Source organism: Podarcis pityusensis (assembly GCF_964106645.2).
Source record: "Podarcis pityusensis genome assembly, chromosome: 12".
Classification (NCBI taxonomy): domain Eukaryota; kingdom Metazoa; phylum Chordata; class Lepidosauria; order Squamata; family Lacertidae; genus Podarcis; species Podarcis pityusensis.
The window spans coordinates 39,503,117-39,516,097 of NC_138037.1; the positions used below are offsets into that span (position 1 = coordinate 39,503,117).

General features: G+C 39.3%; 1 protein-coding gene across 28 annotated transcripts in view; it reads right to left on the reverse strand.

Annotated features, from left to right (window-relative positions):
- The window catches only part of SATB1 (SATB homeobox 1), a 117,363-nt gene that overhangs the window by 60,377 nt on the left and 44,005 nt on the right, over nt 1-12,981 (reverse strand). The gene's annotated exons all lie outside the window — the stretch shown is intronic.

Sequence of the window (12,981 nt, forward strand, 5' to 3'; positions counted from 1 at the left end):
TAACATACGCAAGGAAATATATCAATTTAATACATTAAGATGAATTTGAATGGATCCACCCTCCACTCGTAACAGAGATAGTAGTTGAGCTTGTTATACCAGGTACTATAGTGAAGTTGCATCCCCCCCCCCCAATTTGCAACTCCATCCCTCACCTTCAGAGGACAACACAATTTACCTGTTGGGTGTGGTACAGTACATTAGACCTTCTTCCCATCCTTACAGATGGGAAGTGACAAGCCATCTAAGTTTCTTTAATCATAACTCTTACAATGAACCAGAGGGGCTTGGTCAGATAACTACCTTGTTTGTAATACTACTTGTCCTTTATGAATCAATAAAGGTGGGTAGCAGAGGATCAAAAAAGTACAAGGACTATGTATGGTGAAGCAATGGCATGAGGCAGAAATCATGGAAGTCCAAAATCGAAGTGCCAAGATAAAGACATCCTGAGAATTAACACCTGTGGGACTTTTCAAGTCTGTAAAATGACAGACGGCTGTCAATCCTGTTGTCACGTGCTAGCTAAGTATCATATCAGAAAGACAGCTAAAAGATTACTGTTGTCAACTCTCTGCAAGGCAATCTTGTGTTCATTCAATTTCACATGAAAAGGACTTTTTCATATATATATATTATCTTTCAAATATACAACTCCCAAGTGAATATAACACTGCAATACATTTAAAGGTTCGCACTGAGATTTTTCTGTAGCTGGCTTTTACCATTTTTCTTTCTGCTTCAAATACTTCTAAAGTTAACTTAAATATTGCTAGTTGGCAAAGAGATTTGCAAAGACGTATTTTCAGTTATTTTCTCCGTGCTGCCTATGGCTGCAAAAAGCTTTAAAATACAGGCAAAAAAAGAAATAACATAAAATATAGCAAGTTATAGTGTCAGAGATAGTGACACTGGTAACAGCTTTTGCCCTTTCCTGGGAAAGGAAAAAAATTTGGACAATTTAAACTGCCGACAGATCTCTGTGTCTCTGCACATCCACTGCGAAATTGCTTGAGTTCATATGTGTCTCTAAGATCAAAAAGTACCCAAATTTATACATGCACAGTACTTGTAGTTCTTTTTCTGAGAGTCTGATGAAGATTTGATCTGAAATGGTGCCACCTTTCCAAAAGCCCTACTACACTGGGATGCTACCATCTGCCACAGACTGAGCTTTCTTTTACAGCCAAATACATTATTTATAATTATCTCTTCCATAACTATGTGGCAATAGGGATTGATTCCCACTCCCCACCCCAGTTCATTTTTGCTTCATCTAGACAGCTTTAAAATGTATCCTATATTCTGAATCCTAGCCTCGCATAATATGGGATAAGATGGCATCGCAGTAATTTTGCATACATTTTGTGATTTAAAGGGGCGGGGAAGACCTGAGGTCTCTCATCTGTTTTTTTATATATATTGTTTATTCATAAGACAAGAGAAGATTTATCCCTAGGTGTACTTTTATATCTGATCCAATCTTCATCAACCAGTACAGCATATTATAGATGGCCTTTCTTAACTATGACCTGTAGGTTCTCTCCTCGTAAATGGCTTATGATTAAAAATGCATTGTTGTTCATTCTGGGAAGCAACAGAAAAAACAACGTTAATCAGGTCAGTTCAATCATCTAAACCAAAACTGTTCATGCTTTGCTGCCAAATCAACCAGCCACTACAAAATCTGTTATCTGTGATTGCTCAGCTTCAGGTCACAAAACCATTTATCTTCCACTGTCCCCAAATTCCATGCTGCCGCCCCCCACTCACCATTTTTAAGTATAATTTTTTACATATCTGTAAAGAAGACCGTGAACAGCTTCATCAAAGAAGATACAAATTTACAAAAAAGTGCTATCTGACCTAGGAGGCAACTTAAGAAATCGATGTTCTAAGATGACTGCAAGAACAGAGATATTTAGTCTATTTTTGCATGTGAAAAGTATGCCCTTCCAAAAGTATCATAGCCAGAACTTTCATAGTCCTTTCTGATTGTTTAAACTGGAAATGAAAAATAATCATTTATATAACTGGCTCATTGTTCTTGAAAGCTTTCAAGCTCTATCAGCAGAGGGGGCAAGGGCTACAACAACTTATTTACACAATTATCTAAATACGATTAAACAGCTGATGGACAAATATTAAACTGGAAAATGTATAGTCATTTCAGCTCAATGTAATCCTCTTTCTGTAAACACCCAAGATGATTTCCCCCCCAACTAGAACAGTCCTGACATCTCATAAGCCTAAGGGTGAATAACAAGAGATTGTTTTTGATAGTTATAAATATTCAAAAGACATGCAGACCATCTGCTTTCATATTACAGGTAAAGCAAGTCTGAAATGGTGACTGCTATACAAAAATGGTTCTTTTAACAAAGTCTTCCTCTCCTCAAAAACTATAAAGACAGATGTCAAAAGCTGTTTATACAGGGTAATCAGGAGTGTGCAAGATGCAATATTCCTTTTATGCACAGAGCTTGCTAGAGAGTTTCTCTTATTTCTTCCCATCCATGTGTTGCCAGCACATTTCTAGGAATTTTTTTTTTTTAAATCTTTTGAAAAATGGAGATCTCACAAATACCCGAAAAGATGGCTATTTGTATCACGAATGCTAATTAATATCAGCAAAGGAGTTCCCCCTAATTCTATTGGAAAGGAAGCATGGATTTGAAATGCCACACTGTAGGTGGAAGACAATGAAAGAATTAAACAAGGTTAATTGTATACTACCCTGTCACTCAGCATTTCCACATCACCACCTTGTACACAAGTCAACATCTGTTAAATTAGGATTTGCTATAAGCAACCCAAGTCTCCCCCCACCCCACTTCAAATAAGGTTTTATTTATGCTTTAACATTAATCACACTCTCCACGAGTAGGCTTATAACAACATAATGATTTTGTCAAGTGGCAAGTTAAAAGATACCTTATCTTCGAAGCAGAATATTAAGAGCACTGTCCATAAACCCTTACCGTCAATTTTCAGAACTGAAAAATTATCTTGACAGTAACCTTTTAATGTATCACATTAATGACCCAGCAGTGTTAAGCACCTTGTTTTTATAATTCTCAATAAAAGGGACATTTAATGAACAATCTGTCAAAGTACTGGTTCCTTTTCTTCTTTCTGTCTCTCTTCCCTTCACCCAGTACTATTAAAGGCTGTTCCCAATTCTGTAGACTCTCTTTTTTATTCATCAGACACAGAAGAGAAGTGAGGAGTGGGTAAGGGAAGGCCATTTCAAACATCAGGGTTTTTTAAAGGGCTTATGATAACCTAATTTTTCAGTTTCTGAAAATACATATACTCACAGCCCCCCAACAAACACGTCATGCATATCCAATGTAAATGATACCAGAATCCATGACTATGGACTTCAGATTCACATTGCATGTACCTGAAGAAAAAACAAACCACAACCCTCCTGTTGATACTCCCACCCCACCCACAAGCCTTGCTTGTGTTGCCCTCATTCATTACATCCTTCTGTCTGCAATGGAGGACAACCACCAGATTTTATTCTCAACGGACCAGGGTCTGTTGAGCTATTTAGCAAAAAGAAAAGGAAAAACCTAGTCCTTACACTTCAGCTTTGCAAGTCAGTATTGAAACTGATGTCAATTTTAAGACGGAGTGATTCCTAAACAACCACCCAAAAGAAATTGCTATATAATATCAGTATAACAAAAAACCAACATCCCTCATTTCTTCATAAAGGTGAATAGATAGAAGAAGCTTGGTGGATCTGTACATGAAATAGATTCTAAACCTTCAGAAAAAGGCCAGCTCCTACCCGCTTTTCCCAGTCCCTGAAATATCAGGGCTTCTTCAGAAGAGCTCAACAGACAGGAGGAGAAAGACTATCGGTACAGAGGGGAAAGGATTCCTTTCTAATTTGTATTCTATATTGCTTAATATAACTCGTGGATCTCAGGAACCCCTTAAAAACATATAGGACCTAGAGATTGGCACATAAATTCTTCACAAGGATTGGGGTAAGATTTGGGAATCATGACCCTTATAATGTTTTTTACAGTTTTCTTAGAGAAAACTCCTTAAAATTATTACACAGATGGTATCCCACTCATTTGAAAAGGTCAGAAATGTCTTCTTCTATTGTTACTAGAAGCTCCAGACACTTTTAAATAAGATTTGGCATTCCTTTATGACAGATATAGTGGAACCGTCATTTTCAAGACAACCCTCGTCACAAGCGTGGCAAATCTGGAACTGTAACTTGATGATCTGATAATGCTGAGAGTCTTTACTTAGACTTTGAGTTACTTTTACTCAAGTGCAACTACTCATTCTACAGTCAAGAGGTGAGCTGCAGCTTGTGAATCTTCAGAACTGTCCTCAGGGACAATATATAGTGCCCTGCAGTAGGCAACCCATTAAATACAAAGTTGGAAGTTATGGTTGCTAGCTCCTGTTTTTGACAGTGACAGAGTTATCAGATGCAACTGATAAAAGATCAACTGGACACATTTGTCAGCTCATTGATGACCTTTGCTGAAGATGGATCAGCGAGTAGGAAGTACACCATCATATGCACAGGTAGATTTATAAAGTTTAATTATGAAATTGTTGCTACAATACACCAATATTTCGACTCAAGATTTTGGTGTTTTTTTCATGTTTAAATGGAAATGTCTTGTGATATTTCAAGACCTATTGACACACCTGAGACAGTTTCACCCTAGAAAATCCACAATGTCCAGGACACATCTGGAGCTATAATGATAAAAGGCAAGGCATTAAAGGCTACAATGCAAATGGAAGCAGAAACCTATGAAGGTGGACAAACTGAAACACAGATAACCCCATATCAGATTTATTATTCCAAGTATCTATTACCACGCTAAAAGCTTTAGCCTGCAATGGACTTGGGTCCCATTCACGTAACTTTCCCTTTCATTGTGCAGCTTTAAACTGACAGTTTGAATTGGCACACAGTGACCAACTGTGCAAATAAGTTTGTCAAGCCCCAGAATGCGCAAGAGCTGTTCTATACAATACTGTGACAACACTCATAGAACATTGATAGCCTACCAGTCTATGCAAAACAAATTAGGCCACATACATCCAGGAAAAAGAAAGAAAAAGAAAACTATCTGAGGTACTTTTTATTTGCATTGTTCTTCATTTGAAAGGAAAAGCTAAGGACCGTATCACTTCAGATTAGAGAAAACACATTTAAAATATTTCCCCATATTAGAAAAGAAAGCATGCTGCCCTTCTGAAAGGCTCCTCCGTCAGACTAGTTTTTAGATGTCCTTTTTACAGTCTATACATGGTAATTTGGGCTCATGATGGTGTCAGGGCAGTTATATGTGATGACATTTTCAATACTGTCTGTGCCTATAAAAGTCTTGGGGTGGACATACTGCTTCATTTCTAATGTTCTGTAGCTTCCTGCTGAAATACTGCAATTTTCACACATATATTTTTTTTTGGGGGGGGGAATCAGGCAAGTGGCTCGCCCTGCTTGTATTGCGCCATAGTGCCCTTCCAGACTGAAATGATTCCCTAACACTGGGCATCATTGTAGAACAGCCTTTCTCAAGCTGTGGGTCGCCAGATGTTGTTGAACTACAACTCCCATCACCCCTAGCTAGCAAGGCCAGCGCTCAGGGATGATGGGAGTTGTAGTCCAACAACATCTGGGGACCCACTAATGAAGTGGAATGGTGCATGGCTGGTCCAGTATAAATCCACTAATTTGTTATTATTGTGTCAATGGCATGTTGCAGAATTACACCTAGGAAGAAGAAGAAGCAAGTCAGCCAGTGAGGGGCGCGATGGCATAGTTCTCTGGCTTATGTCCTTCATGTAGGGAATATTTTATAGGTGAAGATTTGTGGGTGATGGCATTGCCTTCACTCCGGAGTATCTTCATTTTACCTTAGTGGCACCACCATGTAGCCAAACTCTGGATTGGCTACTTGATTGATTGATTGATTGATTGATGATTGCATTGCATTGCATTTATATGCCACCCTTCACCCACAGACCACAGGGTGTTTCACAACGTAAACATGATGGCCTTAACTACTGCTAGGAATACGGTGAACAATTTGGGGCTGGGCGGTAGAGAAAGCTGTGAAAAGGCTTGCTCTGAAGCATCACCATTTTTGCATGTGTTCTGAATGTGTCAAGGGAATGCACTTCCAATAGGTCAACATTTACATGCTCTTTCATTTCTCTCCCTTCTCCCCCCCCCAAAAAAAATTGTACTAGATGAAACACTGTTTGCAAAAGGAAAAATCTTCATGCAACTTCCCCCGCTTTTCAACACGTGAAAACCTATTCAAATAAGAATGGCTAACATTTGACCAGATACGTGATTTTTATCAGGAGCGTACAAAATGAATGGGATAAACAACAACCAAGAGGATTATCTTATATCTGCTTCTGTTTAATACCAACATGAAGCCATTGGGAGCGGTCATTAGGAGTTTTGGGGTGAGGTACTATCAGTATGCCGATGACGATTAGTTCTATTTCTCAATGAGTTTTTAATCAGGAGAGGCTGTTCAGTTCCCAGGCCATTTCCAGGATATAAATGATGAAGTAGGTAAGAAAAAACCAGCTGAGCTTGAATCCTGTGCACATGACACTTTACACAGAACAGATGCAACAGCCCCCCCCCCAAGTGGCCTACAATCCAAAAGAGACATATAGAAGCGAAAGGGGAAGAGAGGGGAAGCAAGGGTCAAATGTGTGATTATTACAAATATTTTGACTTAATTACAATAAGGTATCAGGACTAAGGGGGTGAGGCAGTGCGAAATTCAGAGCGAACAGAAGAAGAAAAGCAAGGATAGAGGCAATGAATAGAAATAAAATTAGGTGAGAGATGGACTCACTCCAGTAAAATGTTGTGGGGGAAAATAGTACAACTAGATTAAAATCTGATAAACTCATCATCAGATTATTTGATCAAAGGACAGAATGAATCTGGCACGCCATCAAAGACCTTAATATTCTCCCACCCTCATTATCTAGACTCTCACCTGATGTGTTTTCTCCCTACAACCACTTGCTTAAGTACTCTTCCATTTCCCATTCTCCCTAGCTGAAATGGCAGTCTCCAGACTTCACGAATCTGGGAACTTTGATGTTTTTCCTACATTCTGCCCCACCCTTAAACCCCACCCCTGAAGAATTTTCTAATGATTGTATGCCATACATTTCAGGAGCAAGTAAAGGTAAAGGGACCCCTGACCATTAAGTGCAGTCGCGAACGACTCTGGGGTTGCGGCACTCATCTCGCTTTACTGGCCGAGGGAGCCAGCGTTTGTCCGCAGACAGCTTCTGGGTCATGTGGCCAGCAGGAGCAAGTACACAAAGCCAAAGCCAATAAGCGTAATAAAATTATGCTTTAAGGCGATTGTCAATAATATTTCACTTTTTTGTTCTAATGTTTAGTTAGCAGTTGAATGTTATCTATATGAACTGTTTATGGTCATATATCAATGCTTCATATTCAAGTATAAATGTTATGAATGTTGTAACATCTACTATGCAAGTAACCATGGCACTTTGACAACATTAGGAGTTACATTAAATTTATACAATCCTTAATAGAATAATATAAAAAAGATCAACAAATAACTTTTAAGTCTAGATTTAAAAGCCTCTGTAGTCCAAGCTTGTTTCATTTCAATAGAATGATCTCAAAGGCTAGACAACAGAGCAACTAAAGGCTCTGATGTTTAAATTCTCTCTCCTATTATGTTATAGGATTGACACCAGTCTACAATAAAACTTTCCAACAGAATGGAAAGTCTATTCCAGAACGGAAAGTGACCTCTATTAGGTTTGGGTTTGTAACCAGAAACTTCTACTGTACAAATATGAAATACATAGGTACATTAAGAAGCATTAAAAAGCCTCAAATTCACTACAAATATTGTCAGCTGAGGAAAACTGTACAATATCTTACAGTACACACGATTAAAAAAACCCCCCTGACATGTTTTCTACCATATACAACTTCTGTAGCCCCTTCCCTTCCATTAATGATAATTTGTTGTTTTATGTTGGACTCCTTATCTATCCCATAATGATACTGCTTTTCTATTATATCTTTACAGTCCTGAAACGTTTATATTCATCTATTCAGCTCAAGATGTCTAGTTGGTGGCTTTACAAGAAAAAAACCCCACATGCCACAAAATTCTTTCTTCTAGTACAGATAATGGGTAGGAGCCAAAGTGTTTCCCTCCCTGAGGATTCAGGTGATGATGAATAGGAGGAAGAGACAAATGGTTATCGGAGGTCTTCCACTCAAGCCCTGGACCAGGAGCTGAGCCTTTCTGATGAGAATCTCCCTCTGGAAGTCTCACAGACCCCCTCTTCCTTGGTTTAGTGGGAGGAGGTGGAGTTATCCAATGCCAGGGAAGCCCCTTCAGTGCCAGAGGAGAGAGCTCCATGGCACGGACTGAGCTGTCAAGGGAGAATGAAAGTCATTTATTGTCTCCGAAGCAATGACAGCACCTCCACAGGCAGGGGCAGACCCAGTTTCCAAGAAAGAGGGCCTGGCTAGGTCTGCACATCTGTTTAAAGGGGGACAGGGTAGATGCGGCCAATTGTTGGAACAGCTTCATGCTCATTCATGCACAGTCTCAGACTGCAGCTCCTGAGCCTGCAAATCTGGCTTCTGAAATGCATTTGTCCCTGAAATGCATTTAGGGAACCCTAAAGCTTGGTTTGATCTATGCTTCATTGCCGATGTCCAGGGGCATCTGAACTAATTTCTGCTCTTCTCTTGTTGCTGAGTTTATGCTGTCTGAATAAAACTTGGCTTCTTACTTCCAAGAAAGTACACCTGTTGTTGTTCTTGGGTGGCAGCCAGGACAGTTCCTTCTGTGAATGAAAGAGCTGCTTCTATTCATGGAAATGAATGAGATTTGTAGAGGCTGCCTATTGGAGGAAGCAGGGGCAGCAATTTTCACCCATTTTCTCTTCTACCTGCAGCTGACTGTGCTGTTCTGGGGGATCACCCAAGCCACCAGAGAAGGCTTTCAGGGGGCACAGAGAGAAAAGAGATAGGCAAAACCTGCCTTTACCCCCTCCTGCAGTGTGAGCAGAACTCTGATGAACATAAGTCAATTTCCAACCCATACTGGTGAGACAAATCATTGTCTAGGAAACTGGGAGCCAAATGTAGGATTTTCACGTTCTTGTAACCATAGTAAGTATTAACCATATTATCATTCATACACAAGCAATGCTAAACTATGATTAAAGGAAGAGAAGGAAAGAGAAGTGGGTTTGCTCTAAAGAAGGAAGTAGGAAACCTTGGTTTGCAGAGAGTCGAAACATCATGCCTTCACTTCAGTGAGGCTATCTATCACCCACCTCTATGAAGACAGAAACGGTAGTTTCTATTATGAAAGCAATTTTTGCATCTAAGATGACTGAATAACAGGCGTTAATCATTCGGGATGATCAGAAATGTAAACAGTGGGGGGAGTGATTAACCTAAAGTAAGCAACATTTTTTTCATTGCAGTGGCAGATGTAACGAATGTCATACTTCACAGAAAATGTATCAGTGTTAGGTGTGATCAAGTGAGTGTAGGTAGTTATGATTACTAGTACAGCTAAAATAGCTCTCCTCATACTGAGTTTGGTATTTTTTGCAATTTGGGAGTGGGGGGGGGGAATCATCCGATACACACTTATATGGGAGTAAGTCCCATTGAACTCAGTAGGGCTTCTGAGATGACGCATATAGGATTACTCTATCAATGTTCTATCTTATCTGCACTGGACCTGAAATAATTTTTTCATATCCATTACTTTGGGTGAGAGCTACTACATGTTTAAGCCATTTCACAGGTCTATGGTTTACTCGGGCTAAAATTAGCTCTATTTGACAACACAGTAGCAACCCTTCAGGACAGCTGGGCCACAATGTTGTGAAAACACTGTCAAATATTATTTTAAAGTTCCCACATAAAATGAAAACAGAGGTTTACAAATTAAAAACAAATAGCAAATTAATGTACACAGCTTACAGCACTAGTATATTTAACAGAAATTATTGTTGAAATAAGCTCTGTGCTTGTGTCTGCTGTATAGAACCTGAACCAAGACTCTCAAAGTTCTGCGCTCCCCCTGCAACTCTCTAAAACACAAACTAGCACGTGTTTGTTCTGTATGTCTCAGGTCCTACTACAACTCTTGCAAAAGCCACCTCACGGCTGGGCAGGTAAAACTGATTTTTTCATTATAGTGCAAGCATGTGCAGACATAGTACACGGCTTACACTAATTGCAATTGCTTTTTTCAACCCTCTAAGAAACTATATATAAAATAGTAAAATTGTCATCTATGTAGTGCAGGTTTTTTTTTTTAAATCCAAAACAGAAAGTATCTTGGAACCAGTCTGTTGTTCATGTAGAAGAATATGTATTCTCCTTCCATGGAAACATAGCTCAGATGTACTTCTCGGTTCTTTTTCCTGAACAGAACAAACAGGGCAATAAGCAGAGGAGCAAAATTACGCTTGGTGCAAACTAAAATCGGTAGGGGCTAAAATACTTTGTAATTGGTATGGGCATTATATAATGCTGGAGTTCTCATATACAGGTACATGAGCACCGTCATCGGGTCTTACTGCCGCTGAGCTTCCAGATTTTTAGGAACCATTTTGCATTCAAGGTTGCTGAAAGGAAATTTGACCTGGAAAGTATCAAAGGGAATATTATTTTTAGGGGTATGTATTGGCTCTGTGTGATTTCCAGAATTAGGAGGCTAAACAGGGGTGGGGTCCCCATTTTCCCAAATCAGAATCCACTCTTAAAATGGCACACCAAGCTGGATCAGAGCCTCTCTATCCTGACTCACTTTGTGAACTTCAGTGCTTAAAAATACTGCATTTCTAATGTAAATTCTGTGTCTTTTTAGAAAAACCAAACTAACTATGGAAAATAACTATGGAGGTTGTGGAGAGGCGAGAGGAAGATCCTTAATTTTGACAGGCAGCTCTAGGTTTTAATGAGAGAATTATTTTTCAGAGTGATTTGGGAGAAGGATGTTGAAATAAATATTAAACACTGTGCTTGCTTTTTACTTGAATCTATGCTTCCCCCACCACCACCACCACCTATACACGTCAGTGGTGATACCTCTCTCCTATAGGAAACAGGTTCTATTGCAAAAAATCTATTGTTCTTTTTGGGTGCTGGGAAAAGTCTGTCACCCCATCAACAATTATTGTGGTAAAAGGGTTGACATTTTTCCCCACTTCAGACTTTCCTGGGGATCCTCTGCCATTGCATTTAGCCACCCCCAAATAGTAAAGTCTGGGGGTGGAGAATGACTTGTAGGACAATGGCTGCATCTATCATTCTGAAATGTAGCAGGCTTCATCTCTTCAGAAATAGTGGCCATGCCTGCAACCTACATCTGTGTCTTGTAAAAAAAAAAAAGACTTTTTTTTCTTTTTAAAACAAAGTTTTAAAAGTGCCCTGCATTAAAACGCCTTGATGTGTCTGCCTTTAAGGTTTAATCTAAACTAGAGGGGCTCTTTTGCTTTCAAATTTCATCCACTTCTGTGAAAAAGAAAAGTTATAACCATTTTTGAATTCCCCATTAGAGTGAAATGGGTGGGAAGGAAACAGAGCTTCATTTTTTAACAGATCTAATCTGATGAATTAGATCTGAATTGGAAAGGCACAGAGCAGTTCTGAAACAGATTGGGCTGCTTCCCAAAGCTACAGATGCAAGTTGAATCTTGTGACTGGTGCACACCTCTAATTATTTTACCCTCGTGAATATGGCATTATTAATGTTTCTTCCCATAAAAATACTGAAAACGGCTTATCTAACAAGTCAGGAGAAAGTACTAGAACATTCCACAGGAGAACAAGCTAAAATGGCAATATGGAGGAGAATGGAAGTGTCCCAAACATAACACATCCATTCTTAAGAATTAGGAGCAGCATCAATAAAAAGTAGAAGAGCAAGACAGAATTTTAAGGCCACTAGATATTCTTCTACTATTCTGGCCATGTGCATAAATTTATTGTAAACCTAATATTTTTTTAAAAAAATGAATGAGGGGATAATTACGAAAGTTTTCTTTCAAGCGTGTCTGTAATCTAACTCTGGTGGTTAGTACTTCCATGGTTGCTCAGGGGTAAAAGAGGAGAGGGAGAATCAAAGGGTGGGATTGCAAAAGAGAGTAATTGGAAGGTCTTAATAAACCACATTTGTGTTGGTCGATTTTCTTACTATGTTCCAGTGGGATACCCCTTTAGTTTCTTTCCCCATTACTATCCTCCACTCAGAACTTTGTTTTACTCTTGCCTGGCATTATTTTGACGAAACAGGCAAGAGAATTCTGATAATCTGATTGGTTACAGGATGTTGTTATTCTACGGATAGTGTGGAAATGGACACACCACCAACTTTATCTAAGCAATTACAGATGGGCAAGCACCATCCCCCACAAACTTGCTTCGTAATTAACTCATTTTACGTAAGCTTTCTCTGAGAACTCTGACAAAATAAACAAACAGATCTTGAGGTCTTTCTGAGAGTTTGCCAATAAATCCTGAAAACACAAAAACAGATAAAATTTTCCTCACCACCACTATTTCCATTAGCCCAACGTTCCCAAAACATACCCTGGCAAACTGCAGACAGAGGCAGGGAGCAATTCGGCAACAGTAAAGGAGTATTCTTTAAAGCCTAGAATAATCTATTGCTATACGTAAAATGCTCCCCACGCCTCCCAGCTCCGTCCGTTAAGCAGATAAGCACTGGGAACTTTGTTTCCCAGTCAGGAATGGATGCTGTAGCAGAGCCATGTAGAATTTTAAAGTCCTCTCTCACTTCAGCGCTCCTTGCTTGTGGCACCTCTTTTTGGCAAATACAAGAGAGTTTTGAGAGAGTCATAAAAAAGCCCCAATTTTTAGAACTGGAAGATTTGGGCTCAGCTCGTAGTAGTTTCTTG